We start from the raw sequence: 26203 nt of genomic DNA on the forward strand, positions 1-26203 counted from the left end.
CGGGCGCCGGGTGGTCGCCCGAGCAGCAGCCGGGAGCGTGCGGCACGCGCCTGCCGGCTGCCCCGAGCGCGGTCACCGGCGCCGCCTCGCCTCGACCCCCGCTCCGCCAGCTGCGCGCACATCCGCCCGTCTTCCTCGTTTGCTTCTTGCGATTTTTCTTTTTCTTTTTTTTGCACGCAACCTTTTTCTGTTCCGTTTTGTCCTTTTTAAGGCGGGGGCGGCGGCAGCGTAAGCTCGGGGCGGGGAGGGGGCGGCCGGATGATGCGGCGCGGGGCTGCGCTCGCTACGTCCGCTGCTGCTGCCCGGCTCGGGCCTGAGCGCCGAGCAGGTGGGTACAGGTGCGCCGGGGGCGGGAGGCGCGCGCTGGCCACCGGGGGCCCGCGGACCCCGCGACCGATGGGCGGGCCCGGCGGCAGGGGACTGGGTGAGCGGTGCCGCCCCGCCCCATCGCCCACCTCCCGCTCCTCCAGCCCTCGCGCCCCTCGAGATCCCCTGCCGCTGTCGCGTCTCACCTCCGTGGACCCCCACCCTCCCCATCCCCCATTCACCCCCAAATCCACCCGCGGCGTCTCCCTCCGTAGTGCCCCCTCCCCGTCCCGCCCCCAGTCCCCCTTTCTCCCTCACGCCACCCCCATTTCCACCCTTCTCCCCATTCCGCCCCCGAGCCAGGGAGGGGGAGGGGGACCCACCCGCTGCCTCCAGGGAGTGGCGCGGGGGGCGTGGCCGGCCGATTCTCTCTCGGTGTCCTACCCACTGAGGAGGTCCGGGTACCCCCAGGTCCCTGCCGAGGTGGCACAGAGGTTGGAGCCTGGAGGCGGGGGGGGGGGGCGGGCGAGGTCGCCCTGCCTGCACCCCCGCCCCACGCACGGCACCCGCCGCCTAGGCCCCTGCCACGCACACCCCCGCGCTGCTCCGCCCACGTGGGTTCGGGGAGGAGGCTGAAGCGCTGGGAAGAAAGGCCGGTACCCACCCTGCTGCCCCGCCGGCGCGCCCTGGGCGCACGAAGCCTCGGGAGATGGCGCAGAGGGATTGGTTCTGCGGGGCCGGGCACCTTGCCGGGCGCCTGGCGTTCTAGAACCGGCCTGTGGGCCTGCGTTAGTGCGCCGTGCCCTCGCCGCCAGCCCTCTGCCCCTCACTCCACCCTCCCCGCTTCGGGTTCTTGAGGAGCCGGCCTCGTCATCCCTGATAGAGGCCACTTGCCAGGCTGGAGTCTTTCGCCATAGCACCCTGCCCCCCTCCCCCCCCATGTCTCCTCCCCACACACCGGAGCCTGCCTTTCTCCTGATGGCTTGGCCGGCCTGGGCTCTCCGCCAGCCTCTGCCCGGCTCTCTTTAGACTCCGGAGATACTGTATCCAACCGCTGGTGCTCTGCCACCCCCGCCCCTTCCACGCGCACTCACAAACACACTGCCCTTGGCTTTTGCTTGTGCTGTTCCCTCTCTAGGAACGCCATTCCTCCGCCTGGCCAGCTCCTTCTCCACCAAGGTCAGGGCGAACCCCTTGCCCTGCCTGAGGTTCCGTGTAGGGCAGAGTGGGACACACTCTTATCCCGTCCGATGGCCTCAGCTCCCAGACCAGATGAGGAGATCTTGGGAAGGGCAAGGGCAGCCTCAGCTCCTCACATGGGGCTCCCGGGTTCCCTGCACAGTACCTATTGCACCTGAGGGGGGCTCTCCCCACTAACTCTGGGTGACCTGTTGGTGTAGGGTGAGGCTCTGCAGGGGCTGGCCTCTCCTCCAGGACCTTGGGCAGGTGGGTGGCACTTCTATGAGCCCAGATGGACAACGAGGAGGGGCAGGTTTGGGGAGGGGGATCAGGACCCTTTCTCAGATGCTTGCCCAGCAGGGCAACTTCCAGGATTGCTGCTGCTCTGAGAAAAGTCTTCCAAACGGTGGGTGCATGCAAAATGTTTGTTGTTGAGGCTCTTGCACGTGGGCCATAATGCTGAGCATCGCCCCAGAGCTTGGGGGTGACTCTCATCTTCAGACTTTTCTTAGGGAGAAGCCCCTCAGTGGGTCAGCGTGTGGGCCCAACACATGCGATCATCGCCACTGACCTCCTTCACAAACCATCTGTGGCTCCCACTGCCCCTCACACCCTCGCTTCCCTCGCCCACCTCTTGCTCACTCCCTGCCACACGGTCCCGGCTAAGCGTGCCACCTCTGGCTTCTCCAGACACACCTAGACACTTAGGATTCTCCCCAAGTGCTGTGGTTTTGTTGCTCTCGTTATTTTTCTGGGAAATGTTCCCCTCCCCTGTCTGCCTGGAGAACTCCTCTTCATATGTGAAGGCCCAAGTTCCTTCTTTGGGATGTTTCTGGACTTTGCCAAACAGATTGTGAGTTCTTTCATCTGTGCTCTTTTAGAACATATATAGTTTAATATTTGTGTGGCTTTTCCTTAAGCGGACCTTGCCTAACAGAAACTGGGGACACAGTGGGGTCTGAGGGGCAGCCCTGCTTTGAGGGGGGGCTCCGTCTTCCAGGGGAGGCAGTCACACCGGCATGGCTACGGCCAGCGCTATAAGAGGGACAGGGCTTGATGGCCTCTCCTCAGCCTGACCAGACGGTTTCATGGTGAGGAGGCAGGAGGGAGGCCCCGCCCCTCACTCAGCTGCCGACCAGCAGGTGCCTGGCCCCGGGCTTTGAAACTAAAAGGGGGTGCCTCCCTCAGAAAGATTGGGGATGACTGCACTGCGTTCTGGCTCTCCTCGCTTGATCTCTGGCAGGTGTCTGAGCCCCCCTTCCCGTCCCCGCAGGGCTTCGGAAGTGGGATTCATCTTTGTCCTGTTCCTTCTGGCTGTGTGATCTCAGGCAACAGGATTAGCCTCTCTGAGTCTCTATTTCCTGTACACGTGGGGGCAGCGGCCTGTGTGGCTGGGTTGCTGTGGGGAGCAGAGTGCAGTCTCTGGGCACAGGAGCCATCTAGATGGCCGTGATGATGAGGGAGTGGCTGGTTACCGAATGAGTCCTTTGATTTTGTCTCCAAGTGGCCGCCCCAGTGAGAGGCCCTCAGTGTCCTTCCCTAGCAAACAACATCAGGCCAGCGAGCTACATAGTCAGTGCATGGGAAAGAGAGGCGGAGGGGGTGCGTGCGTGTTGGTGGCCGGGAGCTGTGCACACCTGTGTGAGAAGGTGCCAAGGGCTGCGGCCAGGAGTCCTGAGCTCACGGTGCACGTGGAGAAGGCCACCCTGCTGGCCCCGAGCAGCTCCTTTGATGCCCCCGCCGTCCGGGCTTCTTTCCTGCCCAGTGGTGAAGCCGTGAAGGCACAGGGCTGGGTGTGCGGGGCTGCACCGGGGACCGGCTCAGACCCTCCTGGCTGTGCCGCCTCGGGCTAGTCCCTCCGCCGTTCTCTGCCCTGTTCCTTTTTCTGTGATGCTCGTGTGAGGAATGTAGCTCAGCTTCAGCTCCCCTCCTGCAAATTATCTCGCCGAAGCTGCACAGAACCACTCCAGGGTGAGGGCTTTGTGAGCACCTGACAGGCAGGGGCTGAGTCTGGAGGTGGAGGTGGAGGCGGAACTCACGGGGGGCGGGGGGATCCCCGCACTCCAGAACTTTGGTGGCGTTCTATGGAACACAGTGATCCCTCTGATGGAAAGGCGACCTTCCTACAAGGCCCATGTGAGGAATCAATCAGAGGAGGCTTCTCAGTGCCGCTAATCGGAATAGGTTACCTCGAAGCCAAGTGTTGCTGGGATCTGAGGCTCAGGAAAGGACCCTGGGACTGGCTGGCAGTGGGACCTTGATGGTCATTGTCATTCTAGCCCTGAACACTGTCAGAGTTTTCTTTGCTCTTGCTTTTCAATGGCCAGGTGGACAGCCCGGGGACCATGGGCCAGCAGGGAGGGACAGGAACAAGGATGGGGTCCTGGGGGCCTCGGGCGCTGGGGCAGGGGTTAGGAGCCCTTCCTGTAGGAGGTGGGAGGGGGAAGAGCTTGCAAGCTTGCAGAGAGTGGCCAGGGCTGGTTCAGAATGACTTGAAAGCAGCGGAGTGGGGGCGGGGCCTGGGACCCAGAGTGAGGGGAGGGCCCCCTGTCTCCGGTAGGGGGGACTGAGGCTCTGCTCTCACCTTTGGTATTCGTATTTATTTTTGGAACTGCCACAGGAAATATTTTACTTCTCATTCGTCTATAGAAATGAATAGAGATAAATGCCGTTTTTCCTAATTGTAACAGTTCATGTTTGTTAAGCCAGGGTAAATGCCAAGGGTGGGCAAGCTGTGGCCCATCAGCCCGCTGCCTGCTTCTGTAAATAAAGTTTTATTGGTACCCAGCCACGCCCATTTGTGCACCTGTTGTCTGTGGTCGCTTTCTGGCTATGCTGACAGTTACCTAGCTGGGGTAGTTATCTGTAAAGCCAGAAACACTTACTACCTGGACCTTTGTGGCTGGGGTTTGCCACCCCCCTGGTCTGTGCTGTCCCCGATGTGAGTTCATTCAGTTCTGGACACAAGCCCAGAGGGAGGTGCCTTGCACCTCTCACTTTACAGAAGGGCACAGACTGTGGCCTGCCCAGGGTCACGGAGCTGGTAAGTAGGGGAGCAGGAGTCTACTCCCAAGCAGCCCACATTATTACTTTCTTGGAGGGGGATTTATATTTTTTATTAGCTTCTAATTTGAATTTTACTATGCTTGGAGAATATGGTCTGTATACTATTCAATTTTTAAATATTTAGTGAGAATTAAAGGTTTTTAAGTTTATTCATTTATTTTGAGAGAGACGGAGACAGCACATCATCAGAGGAGGGGCAGAGAGAGAGGGAAAGAGAGAATCCCAAGTAGGCTTCACGCTGTCATTGCAGCCTGACGCGGAGCTCACACTCACAAAACCGTGAGATTGTGACCTGTGCCAAAGTCAAGAGTGGGGCAGTCAACCAACGGAGCCGCCCAGACTCCCCTCTTTTCTTTTTATTTCTTTAAAAAAATTTTTAATGTTTTATTTATTTCTGAGAGAGAGAGAGAGACAGCGTGAGCAGGGGAGGGTCAGAGAGAGGGAGACACAGAATCTGAAGCAGGCTCCAGGCTCTGAGTGGTCAGCACAGAGCCCAACGCGGGGCTCAGACCCATGAGCCGTGAGATTGGGACCTGAGCCGAAGTCAGACTGAGCCCTTTTTAAAATTTCTAATGTTTATTCATCTTAGAGAGAGACAGAGTGCCAGCAGGGGAGGGGCAGAGAGAGAGAGAGAGAGAACATGAATGGGAGGGAGAGAGAGAGAGAGAGAGAAAGAGAACATGAATGGGAGAGAGTCAGAGAGAGAGGGAGACACAGAATTCAAAGCAGGCTCCAGGCTCTGAGCTGTCAGCACAGAGCCTGATGCGGGGCTTGAACTCACAAGCCGTGAGATCATGATGTAAACGGAAGTTGAACGTTTAACTGACTGAACCACTGGGTGTCCCCTCCATTTAAAAAAAATTATTTATTTAAATTCAAGTTAGTTAACATATAGTGTAGTATTGGCTTCAGTGTTAAAGTATCTTTGTGTTAAATATGTGTGTAATATTTTTTTTCTGTTTTTTTATTTAAAAAATTTTTATAGTTTATTTATTAAAACATTTTTTAAAATGTTTATTTAGTTTTGAGAGAGAGACACACAGAGTGTGAGTAGGAGAGGGTCAGAGAGAGAGGGAGACACAGAATCCAAAGCAGGCTGCAGGCTCCGAGCTGTCAGCACAGAGCCTGATGCGAGGCCTGAACTCATGAACTGTGAGATCATGACCTGAGCCGAAGTCGGCTGCCCAACCGACTGAGTCACCCAGGCGCCCCTATAATTTATTTTTGACACAGAGAGAGACAGAGAATGAGTGAGGGAGGGGCAAAGAGAGGGAGACATTGAATCTGAAACAGGCTCCAGGCTCCGAGCTGTCAGCACAGAACCCAACGCGGGGCTCAAACCCACGAACCGTGAGATCCTGACCTGAGCTGAAGTCGGACGCTTAACCGACTGAGCCACCCAGGTACCCCTCTATTTTTGTTTTTTAGCATTTATTTATTTTTGAAAGACAGAGCATGATCAGGGGAGGGGGAAAGAGAGAGGGAGACACAGAATCTGAAGCAGCCTCCAGGCTCTGAGCCATTTGTTAGCACAGAGCCTGATGCGGGGATCGAACTCACGAACTGCAAGACCATGACCTGAGCTGAAGTCAGATGCTCAACTGACTGAGCCCCCCAGGTGACCCTATATATGTAATATTTAATAACGGTCACCACATTAACCGTATTGAAGCGTACTGGGCAGTGGCACTGAGTATATTCACACTGTTGTGTCCCCATCACCACCCACGTCCAGAACTGTCGCATCGTCCCAAAGTGGCAGTCCGTGTTCTTAACCATGGCTCCACGCTGCCTTGTGGGAGTTTTGTCAAAAAAGAAAAAAAAAAAAGCCCACATCGGTGGCGTTCTAACCTCGCACAGGAGGCCTTGGACACCAGCTTTGCGTTTGAATGCTGGCTCTGCCATATACCGGCTGATGGTGGATGAGGCGTGTGTACCCCTCCGCACCCCCTACAACTCAGCGTCCTCATTTGTAAAACGGGGACACCCGTCCCTGTCCCTGCAGATCACGTGGGAAGGGGGATGAAAGAAAGAGTAGAGGTGAAGGCCCAGCCTCGTGGGGTGGACATTAGCAATGATACTGTTCCCTTGAGCAGCCACACCTTAATGGGGTGCTAGGTCAGTCCTCTCTGTGGCCCGTGGTGCTCCCTTTATCCTTACCCGGCCCTGGAAGCTGCCTCGGGTCCCTTCCCATGGCTTGAACCCCCCCCGGCCCCCCTTCCTCCCCCTCCTGGACCTCAGAGGACCCAGATGGCGTGTGGATGTGGATTCCCGCTGTCCTTTCTACTACCCCGTGGCCCAGACTTGGCCGAAGGGCCACGTTAGGGAATGAAAGAAGGTTCTGTGTGTGACCATCCTGACTGCCCATGTGGCAGTAATGCCCTTGTGTGTGCCAGGTCAGGGGACGCGCTGGCTCGGCCTGCTGGCCCCAGTGCCTCTACCTCGGCTGCATTTTGATTTGGGAGCCCTGGACTGGCCCTTCATCAGAGATGGAAGTTGGGGTGGGGGAGTGGGGCACATCACTGAGGGCGTTTCCTGCTTCCTTTGGAGGATAAGCAGCCTGTGAGGATGAGGAGGCATCGGTGGTGGAGGCAAGGAGCGATCTGGTCAAGTAGCCTTGCGTTCCCTTGACCTTGGAGCGTCCGTCCCCTCTTCCTATTCTGTGCTGCTGTTTCTGGAGGGCTGGCCGCTCCTCTCCGCTTGCTGAGACACGGGATCCCAGCCTGACTTTTCTTTTTCAGCTCTCCCCCACCACCCTCCCCCGCCCCCCGCTTTTTTGAAATTGGGGTGGCATTCACACAGCATAAGATTAACCACTTTAAAATGTCCCATTTAGGGGCACCTGGGTGGCTCAGTCGGTTGAGCACCCGACTTAAGCTCAGGTCCCGATCTCATGGCTCGTGGGTTCGAGTCCCGCGTTGGGATGTTTAATGTTTAATAAACATTAAAAAAATTTTTTTTAAGGGTCCCATTCAGTGGCATTAATGTATTCGGGAAGTTGTATAACCTCCACCTTTATCTAGTATCTTCTTTTTAAAATTTATTTATTTATTTATTTTTTAAATGTTTATTTTTGAGAGACAGAGAGACAGACCGTGAGCAGGGGAGGGGCGGAGAGAGAGGGAGACATAGAATCTGAAACAGCTCCAGGCTCTGAGCTGTCAGCACAGAGCACAATGCAGGGCTCAAACCCGCAAACTGTGAGATCATGACCTGAGCCGACGTCGGGCGCTTAAGCGACTGAGCCACCCACGCGCCCTACCTCTATCTAGTTTCAAAACATTTTCATGTCCTACGGTGAAAGCCCTGTGCCCACTAAACAGTTACTCCCCCGCCCCCTCCCTCAGCCCCTGGTAACCTCTGGTCCCCACTGGGTCTCTAAGGATTTGAGCATTCTGGACATTTCAAATAATGGAATCCTATGACGTGGGGCCCTCTGCCACTGGCTTCTTTCACTCAGCATAATGTCCTCAAGGCCCAGGTCGTAATGGGGGTGTCTGTGCTTCAGCACTTTTTGGGGGCGAGTAATACTTCATTGTGTGGACAGGCCACGTTTTATTCTCTATTTGTCTGTGGATGGATGTTTGGGTGCTTTCCACTTTGTGCCCAGTGTGCACAGTGTTTGAAGCAAGGCTTCAAGTGTTAAAATGCTCTTCCTGGGGCCTTTGCTGCCCAGGTTGTGTACTGCTCCACTGTCTCCTCTTTCTGCCAGTGTCATCAGCGAGCCACCCGTCAGATGCTTCTGGACGGGCACCCCATGCCAGCGTGATGCTGGGAGCGACTGGCCTTGACACGAGAATGCTTTGCTGGTTTCTCGGTTTCCAAGCTGGGGCGTGGGCGCGCCCTGCTGCGGGAGGGACGGCATGGGGGCCGACGGAGTCGCCCCAGAAAGGCTGCTGTCGCATTGCTGGGAGCCCGGGCACCTTTCTGTTGGCTTCTGGAACATGCTAGACTCGTCCCGCCCAGAGGTGTGTGGGTGCTGCCTGCTATCTGGCACTCTGTTCCCTGCCCTTGCCAGAAAGGGTTTCTCATCCTCCACACCTCGGTTTAAACTTCCTGTCCTCAGAGACGTCTTTCCTGTCCCCCCAGGTAGATGACTATCTCTCCTCTGCTATTTCCCCCCACCGCACTGTCTTCTTCCAAAATCATTGCCGTCTGAAGTGTTTTTTTCTCATTTATGATCATTCCTCTTCCCGACCCACCCCCCCACCCCCATAAGCTAGGACAGGAGCACAGTAGGACAAGGACTTTGCCTTGTTTATGCTCATCTTTCAACACAGGGTATTGGCACATAGTAGGTGCTCAGTAAATAATTGCCTGTTGCTTAGAGTCTGATGTAACTTTTAATTTCCTGATTCCAGGAATCAGGCTCTGTGGTCTAGAACATGTTTCTTCAGAGCTTCGCTTCCTTTCTTAGTCAATACGGAGACAATATGGTGTCTCCCTACCTCTTGGGGTTGGTGCAACGGTCAGAAATAACCTGTGCAGACTGCGCGGAGCGATGTTGGGGTGTAGTAGGTATTTGGCAACCCTTGCTGCTGCTGCTGGAAGCTGGAGATGTGGTCATAGTGATTGCGAGTGAGTCTCCGTAGGCCGGGTGACTTGTACGCTTGCTTGCCCAGAGGGGGGCAGGGGGAGTCCTGGAGTCCAGCCCCCCACCACTCACCACTGGGAGCTGTGGAGCCCTGAAATGTGGCTCCTCTGGACTGACCTGCTGGCAAGTGAAAGTTACACACTGGATTTCTAAGACTTTGTATCAGCGGGAGGGTGTAAATGATCTTGTTTTGAAATGATGCTGTTTTGGATCTGTTGGGCCAAATGAAAAGTATTATCAAGATTAGTTCCATTTGTGTGTTTCTTTTTAAAAGGCAGCTAGAAAATTAAAAATTGCCGTTGGGGCCTCACATTGTATTTCTTTGGGGACAAGGAAGGTCTAGACTCTCATCTCCTTGAGGGCAGGGGCCGGGCTCAGAGTAGGTGGCTCCGCCTTCTATGAAGTACACGTCCCCAGGCACGTGAATTACATTTTGTTGTGCTTCGGTTTCCCCTCCTAAACAAGTAGTCAGGTCTGATGACAGGCGGTGACGGTGCACCTTTGAGGGCTTCCTGTGTGTCCCGGGGAGGAGCGAGGGCCCCAGGAAGAGGGGGTGTGGCCAGGTCCCTGCCCGCCCACACCAGCTTTCACTCTGGGGGAGGAGAGACCCCCTCGATCGAAACAGAGCACGAGCCCCGTCCCGGGGACGGTGATTGTACCCTGAAGCATCCAAGGGAGAAGGCGCCGCGGACCTGATCCCCGCGACGGGAGCAGGGGACTCTGCCCAGCGTGGTCCTGGCAGCCGAGACGGCGCCTCTGGGACGGCTCCGGAGCGTCAGGCCACTGCTAAGATAAGCCTCCACTTGATGGCTCTGGCCTTTTTAATCGCAGTGCAATAACCACATCAGGATTTGGCTGCTGGTCTCCGAAGGTTTTGCAACCTCACGTTTATTTTCCATGGCTCCTGAACGCAAGACTCTTATCCCAGCAGCTTCCTCACGGCCAGCTCTGATTGGAGGATGGCAGCTAATCGGCCAGCTCTGATTGGATGAGAGAAGCTGATAGGCCAGCTCTGATTGGACAAGGGCAGCTAATCGGCCAGCTCCGATTGGGTGAGAGAAGCTGATAGGCCAGCTCTGATTGGATAAGAGCAGCTGACCGGCCAGCTCGGATTGGATGAGGGCAGCTGATTGGCCAGCTCGGATTGGATGAGAGCAGCTGATTGGCCAGCTCTGATTAGTTGAAGGCAGCCGCTTCTCGGGGTGTGGCACGGCCGCCCTCTCACTGTGCACCTCTTCGGCTCCGTAGCCCGTCTCCACTGCTTCCTGCCAGGCCTGGGAGGGTGAATGGATTTTGTCCCCAATCCAGCCAGGAACCACTAGAGAGACGAGCCACCTGGCGCCCAGGGGCTCTGGTGTCCTACGGGTGGGTAACCCCCCCGCCCCCATCACGAGGTGTGTGTGCTCCACATGGACAGTTGCCCGGGGAGAGCCTTGTTTCAGTTTTGCAGAGGTCGCCTAACGTTGCCCTCCTTGTTTTCCAAGGCACGCCCGCCTGTAGGTGCCTGGCATTGTACTGCCTGCTGGGGTGGGGGGTTGAGCGTGGAGACCCAGGGTAATGGAAGGCGCAAGAGTCTTCCTTTCCAGCCCCCACTGGGCCCGCACCGCCTCAGGGCTGTGGAATGAGTGAATTACCTGAGGTTGCACAGGTAGAGATGGAAGTGGTCGGCCTGCTCTGGCTACTCTTAGAGCTGCTGATAATATATGAAAAGTGTGCAGAGACCTTAGCTAGGCATTCAAAGCCCCCCGTGGACTGCTCCCAACTCAGTTGCCTGGATTTACCCCAGTGGACTGTACCTACTTCTTAAGCACTGCTCTTTCCTCCAGACCGTGTGCCAGCTCTCTTCGTCTAGAATGGCTGCCCACGTCCCACCTGTGACATCCTGCTTGCTTCATGGCCCAGCTTGGTGTTACTTCCTCCATTCTTCCTGGGTCCTAAGGAGAGACCTGTTTGCTTACTCTCCAAGTTCAGATTGAGTGAATGAAGCCACTGGGGCTGGATTAAGACAGGAACAGCCTGGAGGCAAAAAGAATGGACCAAAGGGGCTTCTGTGCATCCCAATTTTGCCAGCACGGTGGGGCCCGCTCCTGCCTCCCTCTCTTCCCATGCCTCCACTAGGGCATGTGTCCAGCTACACCATCTGCCCACCGTTCCTGATGGAACTTGCACAGGCTGTTCCCTCTGATGGATTTATCTGTTAGCTTTTCCTGCCCTCATCCACCCGGACAACATCTTCCCCTTGTGCTTGGGATTCATCATCAGCCTTATTTCCTCCAGAAAACTTTCCCTGATGTACCCTCTCCCCTTCCGCAGGTCAGGTCAGGCATGTCCCCAGGGCTCCCGCTGCCCTAAGCATCCCTGTGCTACTGCCCTGGACATAGTATTAGAGCTATCAGCGACTTCTCTGACTCTTCCACTAGACAGGAGTCTCCAGAACATTCTGGGAGGCTTGACATCTCACCTCAGGCACAGTGGGGTCTCCAGAACCTAGCACACGGTGGGGCACACAGTAGGTGGTCAATAGGGTTTTGGCCGTTAGTCTCACAGATCCCAGTAATGTCAGTGCTGGGAGGGGCTGCAGCCGGGAGGTTTTAGGCTCTTCTCTCTCTTGCTTGTGTTTGGGTCCGCTCTGCCCTTAAGCGGCCTCACTCCACTCTCTGCAGCACTAGAGGTGGCTACCCTGCGAGCCTTAGGCAGTGAAGAACTCGGAGCTGAAATACACTGGTGGTTGTGTTAACGCAGAGATGACACTATGGAGCCTCCCTAGCTCCTCCATAGAGTCTCCTTCCCTTGCACACAGGGATTTCACCATCTTGCAGCCTGCTTTCAGTTTAGGACCACAAATATATTAGAGAGCCGTTCTTCAGAATCCAAAGCATTCTCTCATGTTTACTGCAGGCTGTATTTCTTGTTAAGTTGTCTTGGTCTCTTCCTTTCTCCCAAAGCTGCACCTCAGTGCTTTGGAAGACATGACTTCTTTAGGGAAGGTGGCAGAACTGCTTCCTGAGTCAGGGCAGCTGGGTGAGGGAGCTCCTTAAGCCGGGCAGTAATTGGGTTTCTGCAGCAAGCCTGGGGTCCTTCCTGGCTTGGGGCTAGATGTTCTTTTTGTCAACCAGATACTTTATTTTGAACCAGAGCCTGGATGCCTACAAATGGTGCCTAATCTGTTTCAGCCTCATGGCAGATGGGTTCTTTAATGACCTTTGTCTCTCCCTGGAGTATGATGGTCACCCAGGATGAGCCCAGTTTATGACAGCCTGGGCATTGTAGATCCCCCAGGTCTTCTACAGGGGTGACTAAAAACAAATGCAAGACACAAGCAAGTCTTATGGCTGGGTAGAGTATTAGAATTTGGGGGCGCTCCAGCCAGAAAATGGGAGGAAGGGGTGCTGGGTGCCCCAAACCTCAGGTGTTGACTACATACATTGGGAATTTGGGATCCCATGGTTCACAAGCTCCTGAGTTGTAGTGTTCCTTTGCATTTGTTGATGAATAGAGGACTTAGTAGGTAAACGAAGAGGTCAAATGACCGGGAGGTTGGGGGCCTAAGTCATTTAGGATATGGGCTGATCAGCTTGGGATGGGGTGTTAACTGTTCGCTGTGGCAGGTACAGAGGGACCTCTGCTCCCTAGACCCTCATTAGCATCTGTGCCAGGCATCTGCAAGAACAATGCCATGGCATTTGAAAATTCCCATGCAGTGGACTTTGTTGTGAGTTCCAACCATCCCTTCCCACTTTGGTTTGAAGCACTGAGCTGTCACCCCACTTGTGGTTGTTGTATGTCATGAAGATGATTCCCAAAAAGTTGAGAATGGCCCCATCCCTCCTCCTTGTGGGCAGGTCGATTTGTAGCTTCAGCTCCTCTGATCCAGGAAGTTGATAGTAGACATTTCTTTAGATGGTGTCTCGTGACCATTGGATGAGTAATGTGCTCCTGTTTGCTGGAACCAGAGAGGAAAAAAAAATCATGATTGATTTGAAAACGAGCCATTTCAGAAACTGAAAATTGTCAGAGAGGTCATTTTGTTATCAGGATTAGAAATAATTATCCCTTTGAAGTTCTTGCTCTGCATTTCATGCCAAACCCAGTGTCTGATTCACTTAATACAAGAGAACGCAGTAAAAGAGGAACAGGAACCAAAAAGACAAGATCTACAGAAAACAATAAGTGAAATGGCAGACATGAACTCAACTATACAAATAGTAATAATAAATGTGAACGGGTTAAACAATCCAATCAAAAGGCAAAGATTGTCAGAACATATAAAAAATGATATACTGATCCACTGTCTACAGGAGACACACATCTTCGGGTACAAAGATAAAACAGATTGAAAGTACAAGGATGAAAAAAGATCCACCACGTGAAGAGCAGAACCATAAGAGAGCTGGAGAGATATTATATAAGATAGACTTAAAATAAAAATAGAGATAAAGAGGGACATTTTATAATGGTAAATGGGTCAATCCATCAGAAAGATATAAACAATCACAAACATATATGCACCTAACAGAGCTTCAAAATCCATGAAGCAAAAACTGACCAAAATGAAAGGAGAAATAGATAATTCCTCAGTACATGGTGGATACTTAAATATACTCCACTTTCAATAATGGATAGAACAACTGGGTAGGAGATCAGCGAGGAAATAGAAAACTCAAGCAACACCTGAAACCAACTAGGCCCATCAACACCATTGGAATATGGAATCTCAAGTGTACGTGGCTCATTCTCTAGGACAGACCAGATGCTCAGCCATAAAACAGCCTCAATGCATTTAAAAGGATAGAAGAAAAAATGCAATATATGCTTTCGGAGGACAAGCAATGACGTTAGGAAGCAATACCAGCAGATAGAGCCTGGCGTGTAGCTGATGCCACACTCCGCTCTTGCCAGCCGGACATCCAAGACCTCCACTTGTCCTTCGTGTCTCATTCTTCATCATTCCCCGTTAATGCCTTTACTTCCTGGACCGCCTGTTCCTCTACCTTCCCCACCCCCATCCCGTCTCCTGAGTTTGCATCCTGTGCTTCCTGCCTTCCATGAACATCTGCTTTAGTGAGCCACAATGAGGGGGTATGTAAGGAACTGATCAGAGCAGTGGTTCTCTAAGTGAGGTCCTGGACCAACAGCGTCAGCATTCCTGGGGTGGGGGGGGGGCATTTTAGAAATGCACATCCTCAGTCCCCACCCTGAGCTACTGGATCAGAAACACTGGGTTGGGGTCTGGCAGCCTGGCTTCTAACAAACTCTGGGAAATTCTGATACTCCCTCCAGTCTGAGAACCAGGGCAGAAAGGGCTCGTCCCCACTTACCCAGTCTATCTGTTTGGTCATCACCAAGATAGTTGATAACTGGTTGGTTCCACCTAGTCGGGTGAGAATCACTCCTGCGGTCCTGCGGAATCTACAGCTCTGCACAGGGACCCTGGTTTCCTAAGGGCGGTTCCTGAAGGGCACTTCTTCTCTGTCTAATAAGCATATGCTCCAACTGGTGCTCAGAGTGAAGGGTGCTTGGCTTCCAGTGGTTTCTGGTGGGAGAAAGATGTCCTGGCCTTGCTCTACCGTGCTGTCTTCCTCCTTGTGATGGATGTGAGATTTCTAGGAAAGAGGGAAAGGGCAGAGTGTGAAAACCAGCCCTGAGCCAGGAGTCACAAGGCCCAGGTTTGCGTCCTGCTGACCTCTTGCCTGTAACACCTCGTGGTGGTCTTTTCCCAGGAGTATGTATGGAGTGCTGGCTGTGTGCTGGCCATTTGGGTTCTGCTCTCTCAAAGTGCACTGAGTGAGCATGATAATCATAGATAATCACAGAACAGTCCAGCACCCTTACTGCTCTCTAGATCTGTTTCCCCATTTGTAAAATGAAATGTTTTCCAAAAAAAAATTTTTTAGGGGTGCCTAGGTGGCTCAGTGGGTTAAGCATCCATCTCTTGGTTTTGGCTCAGGTCACGATCTCAGGGTAGTGAGATTGAACCCCGTGTTGGGCTGACAGCATGGAGCCTGCATGGGATTCTCTCTCTCTCTCTCTCTCTCTCTCTCTCTCTTCCCCACCTTTGCACACACTTGTGTGCTCTCTCTCAAAATACATAGAAAAACTTAAAATTTTTAAAACAACAGCTACATTGTAATATACTCTAATATACACAGCAGGGATATGACAGCTTATTATTACGTGCATTTTATGACCTTGAACTTATAACTCTTACTAGCTGTAAGGTTAGTCCATGAGAACAGTGAGGTTGCTCTGATGAATAAAACTTTCAGAATGAAAAACATCGGGTGATAATTGTGGTCTTAACAGCTGTGGCATCCTCAGTGTTGCCAGGCTTTTGTTGTGGTTGTGAAAACATTCTATGTTTTGAAAATCTTTACATACCACATTTGCAACTGGTAAGGGTTTTGTCAGTAAGTTGCCTTGCAGTCTTGGGATGCATTTGACCGGGGGTGAGAGGAGAGGCTGCACAAAGACCCGCACAAGCTGAGCGTTCGCCTGGTAGCTCAGGCCCACGTGGTGGGGTCTGCAGAGGGTTAACAGCTGGTGTGCAGCTCATCTGAGTTTGTACTCTGTCTGTGTAGCTTCAAACGATCACCCCTAAAAGGACAGAATCAAACATTTGTGGCTCCTGACCCCCAAGCATCTCATGGAGCACCAGGGCTCCATGGAATGGGGGGTGTGATCCAGGCCCTCGGGGTCACCTCCCGGCCCCCTGAAGTGACCATGGTTCTGCTCTGTTTTAGACACTGGCCACCATCGCTGTGCCTGTGCATTGTCACCTGCCCGTGCGAACCATGTTTGGTTCTTTGTTCTGTCTCAATGTCCACGTGTCCCACGTCACTCAGTCTGGGACCCGGGGAGGTGGAGCCTCTAGGATCATCCCTGAGTCGAGCAGGAAGAAGAGCTGTGTTAGGGCCGGCCCCTGCCTCACCTGGGCTCTGTGAGCAGACCCGGGGGGCCAGTGCCTCCTAGGCTGTAGGTCCTGTCCATGCACTCCTTCTGCGTGATGGCTCTCGAGTTTTTGGGTGTTTGGGAAGAACAGCAATCACAAGAAAGGGTGATATCTCCCTGAAATGACACCTGGCTGTGTCACCCCTCTGCTTAGCGGGCTCCCCGTGGCCCAGGATGAAGCACACGCTCCTTGTCATCACATCTGCCACCTCTTCTGATGCTCTTGCTTTTGCCGTCTGTCTTAGCTCAGGCTGCCATCACAAAAATACCATAGACTTGTGTGTGTGCGGGGGGCGAAATGATGGAAATGTATTTACTCCTGGTTCTGGAGTCTGGGAAGTCCAAGATCAGGCTGCCAGTCAATTTTTAAAAAAAATGTTTATTTATTTTTGAGAGAAAGAAAGAGACAGAGCATGAGCAGGGGAGGGGCAGAGAGAGGGAGACGTAGAATCTGAAGCAGCTCCAGGTTTTGAGCTCTCAGCACAGAGCCCACGTGGGGCTGGAACCCACCAACCGTGAGATCATGACCTGAGCTGAAGTTGGACCCTTAACCAACTGAGCCCCCCGGGTGCCCCAGGCTGCTGGTCGATTCTGGTGTGAGCTCTCTTCCTGTCTTCTTACTGTGTGCTCATGAGGGGGCAGGAGAGGGAGAAAGCAAGCTCTCTTGTGTCTCTTCTTTTAAGGGCACTAATCCCATCTTGAGGTCCTCACCCCTTAAGATCCCCAAAGGCTGCATCTCCAAATGCCATCACACTGGGGATTAGGGTCCCAACATATGAATTTGGGTAGGACACAAACTACCGTATGGACCCTGTGCCTTCCTTGCACTTGCCAGGCCCCCTTCCTTCCTCCGACTCTGTCCCTCTGAGCCTTCTTCCTAGCACCACCCTTCTGCGGCCTCTAGCGGTGGCTCAGTCTCATCTCCTCCGTGCTTTCCTGACCCCTACGACCCCGCACACCTTTCTGTCACAGCCATGACCACACTGCGGGGCTGTCATCTTCCATCATCTTCCTTGCTCACTGGCTGCAGCTCAGGCCCCAGGTGGGCTCCGTGTTTGAGGCTTCGGTGCCGGGGCCCGGGGCCCCTGATGTCTACCCCTCATGAAGTCATCCTTGACCGTCTTCCTCCCCAACTCAGCTGGTAGTAACCTGGCAGGGAGAAGCCCAGCAGTAAGCACATCTTTGTCCAAGCACCCCAACTCTGTAATTAGTGTTTCTCTTTGAGCCCCTGGTCTCTCTCTACCTGTCTCAACTGTGCCCCCCCCCCATTATCTCCTTCATTTCTAGACTCTCCTTCTTGAGAGAAGCCAGTGCTTAGGCTCTGTGTCCCCTCCCTCCAGCTTCATGTACTCAGCAGGGACTTGATAGGTGTGTGTTGAAGAGTGCCCCAGGTAGAGCGCGCTACGCTGAGTGGATGCTGCAGAAAGGATGTGGAAACCACAAACGAAATTGGCTTGAAAGTCGCTGGCTTCCCCTGCTTCTTCTTGACAGTGTGATTATGTGACAGCCTGGTGACTCCTTTCAGCAGAGGTGGGACCGCAACGATCTGATAGCTGGGGCCTTCTCTGGGACTCCTTGAGGGCCCTTTGCACACCAGTGAAGGGGAGGTTCCAAGATGGAGCAGGGAGTTTGCCAGAAGCAGGCAAGTAGCAGTTGAAAGAGGAAGGGTAGGAACTGGAGCAAATCCTTTACTTGCTTAAAGCTGGACTTCTGTCTCTGTGAAATGAGGAAGATGACAGGTATCTCTCCAGGACCTTGTGAGCACTGAGACTAGGTGTGTAAAGCACCTATGCCAGGGGGTGGCAGCCTGCTCCCCCCGAGGTATGCAGAACGGCAGGGCTTAGCTAGCTGCTCAATCAATGTGGTTACTTTGGTCTTCCTTTGGATGACCCGATGTCTGGGCCACCCTTGTGGCTCCAGTCTTGGGTCCTAGTGTAACACCTGGCACCTGGGACCTACCTAGCAGAGCAGGTACGAACATAGACACTGGCGCCAGACCACCTGCTCATCTTCCCACCTCTATTTGTTAGTTGGCTCACATTGGCCAAGTTACCTCACCCCTTCCTGCTGGAACGCTAAAATGGGGACACTAATAATACCCCCGTCTTAGGGGTGTGGAACAGCAGATAATTTGGAGAGTTTGGAAAAGATCCTGGAACGCTGTGATGGCAGTGTGAGTGGAGACTGTAGATCTTATCACTTGGTGCATGTTTGTTGAATTGTACTGGATTCTGTCTGATGGGAGAGGACGTGGGTACTGCCACGATGCTTTGTGTTTCTTGTAGCTCAGGTATCAGTTCCCGTTGCTCCTCGCCACCTCAGATTTCCTCTCCTGTTCAGTTTTACAGTGAAGAGTTAAAGAACACAGAAAAGTCCACACGCACAGAATATTCTAAGGGAAGTGTCCTTCTGTTCTTGTGAATGCTGATTAAGAACTCAACCCTCAATTTGATGGGAGTTTTTGCGATGTGGGTTTTGAATGCGAGTAGCAATTTTATCAGAAATGGTTTCTGTTTGTGGGTGTGTTTGGTGGGAAAATGAAGTAGGTGGTTTTCTGTTGATACTGGGAGCTTTTCATGAACAGGAATGTTTTGAAACTGTAACTTTGTGGAAATGTTGAGGCCAAGGCAACAATATTTAATTTGCTGTCAATATGCTTTGTCCTGGGAGGGTGATGGCACTGTGAGCCTGGCTGTCCCTCCCTAAAAATGTGCTTGGGTGCCTTCTGAGACTGTGCCCATCACAGCACTAAGTCCTGAGGATAGAAAGCAAGCTGACACACTTTCTCAGGCAGCTGGGAAGTGGCCTTAGAGGCAGACGGACCTGGGTTTGAGTCCTGACTCTGCCACTCCTAAGCTGTGAAGATTGGGCAAGTGAGTTCACCTCGTGGAGCCTCAGTTTCCTCATCTGTCAAATGGATATGGCCCTGTTATGTGTTTTACAAGTGTTGAGGCTGGGTTGAGATGCATATGCCCAGCACATTGCCTGGAAGAGCGTGGGCTCCTAGAAAATGCCAGTTCTTGTCTTAGCGGCTGCTTTGGGCCAGGGCAGCAGTTATGCTCTGAGAGACCCGGGCCCCATGACCTGCGGCTGCCCCTGGGCCACTTCCTTTCCTTTGTTTTCCCACCCTGCAGAATGGGCAGGGCTGCTGCTTGCAGAGGAGATGCCTGTGTCTGAGGGTGAGAGAGGCTGGCTTCCTGTGGGCTTGTGGCTCTGCACCATTGTCCCATTGATGGCACCTGCCAGGGTTTCTGCGATGCCGGGGAGCAGGTGGTGGAGGATGGGGGAGGGTCCACCTTGGGCTGGGCTTCCTGTTCTGGTACATTCGATCCACCTCTCAGCTGCTGGGTGTACCCAGTGCCCCCCAGACAGGTGCCTTATGTGACTCTCTGGGCCTCTCAAGCAGGAGGGTGGGAAGTGACAGAACTGTTCAGCCGTCACAGGGGGTGAGTCACAGGGGGTGAGCCGAGGGGCCTCCCCACGAGAACTTGCCCTCACCCACGCACATGGGGCTTTCTGGGCAGGCTCAGGGCAGCCTGGGAGGCTGAAGGTTGGGCAGTGGGTCCTCCTCAAGCAGTAGCCTCATGTGGACCGCCCCCCCCCAACCCCAGCAAGATTTCATTGCTCAGAAAAAAACCAAAACAGGGGCACCTGGGTGGCTCAGTTGGCTAAGCCTCTGTCACTTGGTTTCTGCTCAGGTCATGATCTCACCTTTTCGTGAGTTCAAGCCCTTCGTGGGGCTCAGCACTCACAGTGTGAAGCCTGCTTGGGAGTCTTCTGTCTCTGCCCCTCCCCCACTAGTGCTGTCTCTGTGTCTGTCTTCAAATAAATGAAGAAAAACTTAAAAAAAAAAAAACATGTTCGAGAAGCACCATCCTGTGCTTTTTTCTTCCTGCTCATTTGTGTTTTATATTTTACTGGGATTGTGCTGCGCTTACTTGGCAATCTCGCCTTCTTTTTATTTTACTGTATTTTTTTAAGTTTCTTTATTTCAAGAAAGGGAGAGAGAGTGAGTGAGCATGCAATCAAGCAGGGGAGGGTCAGAGAGAGAGAGAGAATCCTGAGCAGCCTACACATTTTCAGCAAAGAGTCTGACCTGGGGTTCGAACTTCTGAACTGTGAGATCATGACCTGAGCTAAGAGCCAGATGCTCAATGGATTGAACCACCCAGGTGCCCCTCGGCCTTTCTTTAAAACACCACAGCCCATGCTGAAGGCTTTCCTACTACTTCCTGCCCCAGCCATAGTCTTTAGGCATCTCCAGGGATGGGGGCAGGATCAGGAAGCCGGCCATTGGTGCGGACAGGAAGCGGAAGGGGAGGAGTCAGCTCGGTTTGCCCAGTTGGGGACAGGAAGTGACGCAGACCGGAAGTGGGGGGCGGAGTCGAGGCTGGGCAGTGGGGGTTAGCCTCAGCACCCCGGAGGCCAGGCTGGCTTTGGTGTGAGGAGGCCTGCCAGGGGTGAGGAGAAGAGGGCGGGTACGGAGGCATGAGGCAGCTAGGTGCCTCCCAGGCCGCCGACAGGATGGTGGCACCGACGTGGGTGGTGGCATTGATGTTCCGGGGGTGCGGCCATTATTGTTCCCTGGGTCAGGCCGCGGAAGGGGTTGCTTCATCAGAGTCTGCCGCGGTTGAGTTAACTCACTTAGTCCATGCCACAGCCTCAGGAGGCACCGTGTCCAGCTCAGGTGGCATGACTGGATGTACGTCCTACAGGCAGTAAGGGATGGGGCCATCCGTCAAGTCCAGGCTTTCTGGGGAGGCCCCGGGCCTTCAGGGGAGATATCGTGGTGATCGTGGAGGGCTTCCTGGACCAGGTGGTGCTGTGGCTTATAAACCTTCACTAAGCTCAGTGTGACACTCAGGTAGGAAGAGTGTGGGATGGAGGGAAGAGTCGGGGTTCCGTTAGGATTAGACACCCTCTCCCTCGGTTCTCTGTCCCATCTGTGCAATGGGCAAATGGGACCAGATGGCCTTTCGAAATGGCCCTCCCAAGCCTGGAGCTCACGTCTCTACATCAACGTTCACTAAATATTTTTCCCTTTAGAAGGGCTGTCGTCTGACTCCCAACACTCCCTCTCTCCCCAACCTCCCTTTGTGGTTTCAGGATGCCAGTGAGTGTCTGGGCAGGGGTCGCTGTCCGTGACCACAGGGGCTGTGCCCTGCCCACGATTTTGAAAGACTGTTATCTCTTTCTGGCCACCCAGGTTGTGGATGCTGCTAGGAGGCTCACCATGTAGGGCGATGCCGTGAAGCAAGCCCTGGGGCCTGATGGAACAGCATTCCAACCCCTGGTCTTCCTGCGTGTTCAGTGGAAACCTAGAACCTTTGTTTCCCCATTTGTAAACATGGAGGCGTTGTCTCCTAGCCCTTAGTTTCCTCGCCCCGGTGCCCTCTTCTGAGTGGGTCAGGGTGACATGGCACAGTGTCGCGTCTCATTTCTGCAGAAAGCCAGTCCAGCTTGTGTGGGTGATAGGGGGCTGGGTCAGTGTTTGGAGAGATTCAAAAATATATCAGCATGTACAACACAGCTGCACGTAGGCTTTAGGCATTCTCCCCTGTTCCCTGCACTTGGGCTGTAAGTCCGGTCTGGTTTTGCCTCCGAAAATGTTTTTATCCATTGCTAACCTCTGGCATCTTCTCCCGTCACCAGATGAGGACACAGCTTTAGCACCGTCTCTGCCGCAGGGGGGAGGGGAGGGGTGGGGGGCTGGGGAGGGGGAGAGTGCCCTCCAGGCAGCCCTCCATGTGGACCCCGATGAAACATTTTGCTTTCCGTGTAGAATGAAGGGAGCTCACTCATTTGTGCCCTGGTTCGATCACTCCTGAGCTCAGTGACCTTGGGCAAGTTCCTCAACCTCTCTGAACCTCCGTGGCTTTAGCGGTCCCCTGGAGGATTCACCTACCCTCCGGGGTGCGGTTCTCTGAGGTTGATTTGGCAGGTGAGAAGGGTTTGAGCTGATCTGCAGTAAAGGGAGAGGGGAGGTGTGGGGGGGCAGATGAGGAAGTGCCTCGTCCAGGCCTGGGAGTGTGGTTTTCACTCTGGGGGCCATAGGGAGCCCACGGTGTGAATATATTTTACTGTTCTCTGACTCTTAGAGAAGTAGTAATGGCCAGGGTCAAGGGACCCTGAATCAGGACTCTGCATGGTTCAGGGTGACCATGGATGGGGGGAGGGAGGCTGCATGGGGTGGGGCAGAGGGTGAGAAGTGGCCATTGGGGACATGCTGTAGAGGGGAGGCAAGAGAAACCATTCCTCAGCAGGGGGATGGGGATCATGATCTAGTTGGGAAGGGTAGAGGGGTCAGAATAGAGACAAAGGTTGGGGCCGGGAGTGGCTGGGGCTTTGCATTCCCGGGAGCCCTTTTTGAGAGAGGCTGGGGGTAGGCTGGGCGCACACTGATTGCTCCTAGGGCCCTCCGGGAGGAGCTGAGGGCCCATAGATGGGAAACTGAGGCCTGTGCAGCTGTGTTCCTTCTCCAGAGTGATTCAGCAGGTTGAGAGTACTGAGACCCGGTCCCCTGCCTTTCTGCACGGTGGCCTGACTGGTCTACTCTGCCAGCTCCCAAGGACAGAGGGGACTCCATAGTCAGGTTCAAGGGTGTGTGGCTTGTGTTTTCTTCGACAAGGAGTCAGAGACCAGGGGCTGGCATCAGCTGAAGATCTGTAATCCTCTCTCTCTGTGCTCAGAATCCCTTCCAGCTCTGTGCCCTGTTGTCAAAGGTTATTCTTTACCTGCTGATGGTTTTTAACCTCGATGATCATTATGTTTTGCTTTTCTGCTTGATTCATTTGGGGAAGTTTGTCTGTGGTCCAGAGTCCATCTGACAGGGACATGACTGCATCTTGCATACAGCCCCTCTTAATTAGTGCTCTGAGACTTGGGTCAAGAAAATCATCATTTTGCCTCATAGACATAACCAGTGATGTTTGACTATGAAGTGTATCAGTGATAACATTTCCTGGGTGTGTTCACTGTGTTTGATTTCGTAATGTCCTTCGTCTAAAGGGGTGAGAGCCACAGCATTGTAGGGTGAGATGCTGTGATGTCTGCAGTTGACTTTCAATTTGTTCCTAAAAATAAGCGTTCGAGAGACATGGATCTTGATCTGTAGATAGAGCGGATGTGGAAAAATGTGAACCATCAGTGAGTCTTGATGAAGGCGTAAGAGGCTTATTGTACATTTCTTGGAGCTTGTCTGTAGTTTTGCAACTTTGAAAAAGGAAACATTTTTTAAAGTGCTGCTAGGTGGGGGGGTGTGTCCTGAGGATCTCGGGGTCCCCCTGTCGGCCCTCTGCTCCCCACCCTGTCCTGGTCTCAGTTGATTTGAGACAGAGGGAACTGCTTGCCCTGTGGTTCCATTCTAAGTAGCCCGTTGGGGTCCAGCTTTGAAATAGTGGCAAAGACTTTTGACAAAATGTACCTCTCCCTCTACAGGGAAGTCATTTTTAGAATCTTTCATTTGAGACCAACTTTCCTTTAGGTTTTCATTTCTCCCCTCTCCCATTTTTTCTTAAATTTCTATTGCCTTCTAAAATGGCTGAGGTAGCATTTGTTGTTGTGATTATTCAAACAGGAGAGAATGAAGAGAATTAATCCGTCCCTGTTTTCTCTACTGCCCATGGGGTAGTCAGTGGTAGTTAGAGCCTCCTGAACTTTCTCCTCTGCTCTTGGGACGGCACACGAACACCCACAGACATCCAGTGGGGCTTGACACCTTGTCATTTATATCCTTTGTTCACCTGGCTAGTCAGCTCCCTACTTCTCCTTGAAGATGAAGCTTGGGGGCCGTCTCCTCCAAGAAGCCCCCCAGGCTCTCCGCACTGATCTCATCCTTTGCAGTCATCCAAATCTGAGCTCCTTCCCTTGCCAGGGCTTGGGTGACACAAGGGCAGCGGCTGTTTCTCTTTCGCTGTCTGCACTTGAGCCGGGAGCCCAGGAGACGTGCAGTCACTGTTTGTGGAGTGAACACGCAGGGCGGGGGAGAGGCGTCCTGAGCCTGAGGAGGAAGCCCCCTGAGCAGAGCCTTGCAGGTGAGGGAAGCTTTGTCATTCAAAACGCTCCTCCTGGCCCCTGGAGCCAGGGTGGGGGTAGGATGGGGCAGAGAGTGCCCAGGCCCCCCGTGTCTGGGGACAGAAGGTCACTTTAGGGACTGTGGACACTGCCTCCCTGGGGCTACCCATGCCCCGGCCGATTCTTTGCTGGCACAAATGTCCTATGTGGGTTGGGCTGACGGGGCGGCTATGAGCTACTGAAGGGCTGGGCCAGGGCTGGGTTCCCGCCTTTCCCCAGAGCTCAGTAGGGCCTGGTTTGCTGGGGAGGGGGGTGATGGTGGTTCCTGGGTGCCACAGGAAGAAGCAGAGGCCAGGGATGGAACAGCCCAGGGTTTAGATGCATGCCTGGCCTGGGTCTCTTTATCTCTCCACGATCCTGATTCCTCCCTCGTCAGAGGCACCGTGTTCCACAGCTTTAGTAATGTTATCTGCAGCTCATCTGACGGATGCCAGGGACCGGGCCACTGCCAGCTTGAGGAGGCTGAAAGTGGAGTAAGGGAGGAGAACGGGATGGCAGGATTCTCAGCCCACATGCTCAGGCAGTGTAGACAACAGCATCCTCGCTCTGAGCAGTTCTCCCGAGCTCACCTCCCCATTTCAGGCCAGAGGGGCCGCTGCTCTGATGGTGGGCCTGTACACATGAGAGCATCGGACCATCATCTCAAAGGACTTACGTTACAGGAAGTGAGCGGGGCTGGGAATTGCCACGTGGCATGGCGTGGGATGTGTTTGAGGAGAGGAGTCAGTGTCACTGGGGGAAATTGTGGAAAAGTGATAAATTCTACTTTTCTGTTAGTTGTTGATTATTAATGTCAATGTCATTAGTGCCTGCCTATCACGTGTCTACATAGCTTTGCAAAAATACCCACTTCACCAGTTTCGAATCCGGCGCTTTCCCTGCTGAACAGAGGCATAGGCCGGGTGGGAAGTGACTTTGGAACGTCAGGGGTTGCTGCCTCCCCTGATTCTGTGCCAGGCTCTGTGGAGGGAGGTGCGGCTTGGAGATGAGAGACGCAAGGTCCTGCCCCTCAGGGCACACCTGGCCCCGGTGATGTGTGAGGTTGAAACACCAGTTTCCATGACACACCAAGATTCCTCTTCCATCTTCCCCCACCAGTCTCTAGTTTGCACGTATACCCTTGGCGTTAGGTTCTAAACAAATGCCGAAGCAAATTGAGGGGGTCTCTGTCCTCCCTCTCTCTCTCTCAGTTTCTTGTCTGCCTTTCCTCCTAAATTGGCATATTCTTCGCTGCTGAGAGTGTACTGTGAATCTCTGGTGATAATGGTGGTGGTCGTTGGTGGTCGTGGTGGAGATGGTGATGGTGATGATGGTAGTGTTGGTAGAGATGGTGGTGGTGGAGGTGGTGGTGATGATGGAGGTGGTGGTGATGATGGTGATGGTGGCGGTGATGGTGGTGATGGTGATGATGGTGGTGATGATGATGGTGGTGATGGTGGTGGTGATGGTGGTGATGATGATGACGGTGATGGTGGTGGTGATGGTGGTGATGGTGGTGGTGGAGATGGTGGTATGATGGTGGTGGTGATGGTGGTGATGATGGTGGTGGTGATGGTGGTGGTGATGGTGGTGGTGGAGATGGTGTTATGATGGTGGTGGAGATGGTGGTATGATGGTGGTGGTGATGGTGGTGGTGATGGTGGTGGTGGAGATGGTGGTGGTGGAGATGGTGGTGGTGGTGATGGTGGTGATGGTGGTGGTGGTGATGGTGGTGGTGGAGATGGTGGTATGATGGTGGTGGTGATGGTGGTGGTGGTGGTGATGATGGTGGAGATGGTGGTGATGGTGGTGGTGATGGTGGTGGTGGAGATGGTGGTGGTGGTGATGGTGGTGGTGGTGATGGTGGTGATGGTGGTGGTGGTGATGGTGGTGGTGGAGATGGTATGACGGTGGTGGTGATGGTGGTGGTGGTGGTGATGGTGGTGGTGGTGGTGATGATGGTGGAGATGGTGGTGATGGTGGTGGTGATGGTGGTGGTGGAGGTGGTGGTGGTGGTGGTGGAGGTGGTGGTGGTGGTGGTGGTGGGGGTGGGGGTGG

At 53.7% G+C, this 26203-nt stretch overlaps 1 protein-coding gene across 2 annotated transcripts in view; it reads left to right on the plus strand.

Annotated features, from left to right (window-relative positions):
* Positions 1-252: 252 nt before the first annotated feature.
* The window catches only part of JAKMIP1 (janus kinase and microtubule interacting protein 1), a 127560-nt gene continuing 101609 nt past the window's right edge, over positions 253-26203 (plus strand). The window contains exon 1 of one of the 2 annotated variants that reach the window (XM_039232028.1): positions 253-328. The gene's annotated coding sequence lies outside the window, so the exon portion shown is untranslated. The remainder of the gene's footprint in view (positions 329-26203) is intronic. The other variant, XM_039232029.1, reaches the window with a different exon arrangement.

This window comes from Hyaena hyaena, unplaced genomic scaffold (assembly GCF_003009895.1).
Source record: "Hyaena hyaena isolate Hyena2069 unplaced genomic scaffold, ASM300989v1 scaffold_63, whole genome shotgun sequence".
Classification (NCBI taxonomy): Eukaryota; Metazoa; Chordata; class Mammalia; order Carnivora; family Hyaenidae; genus Hyaena; species Hyaena hyaena.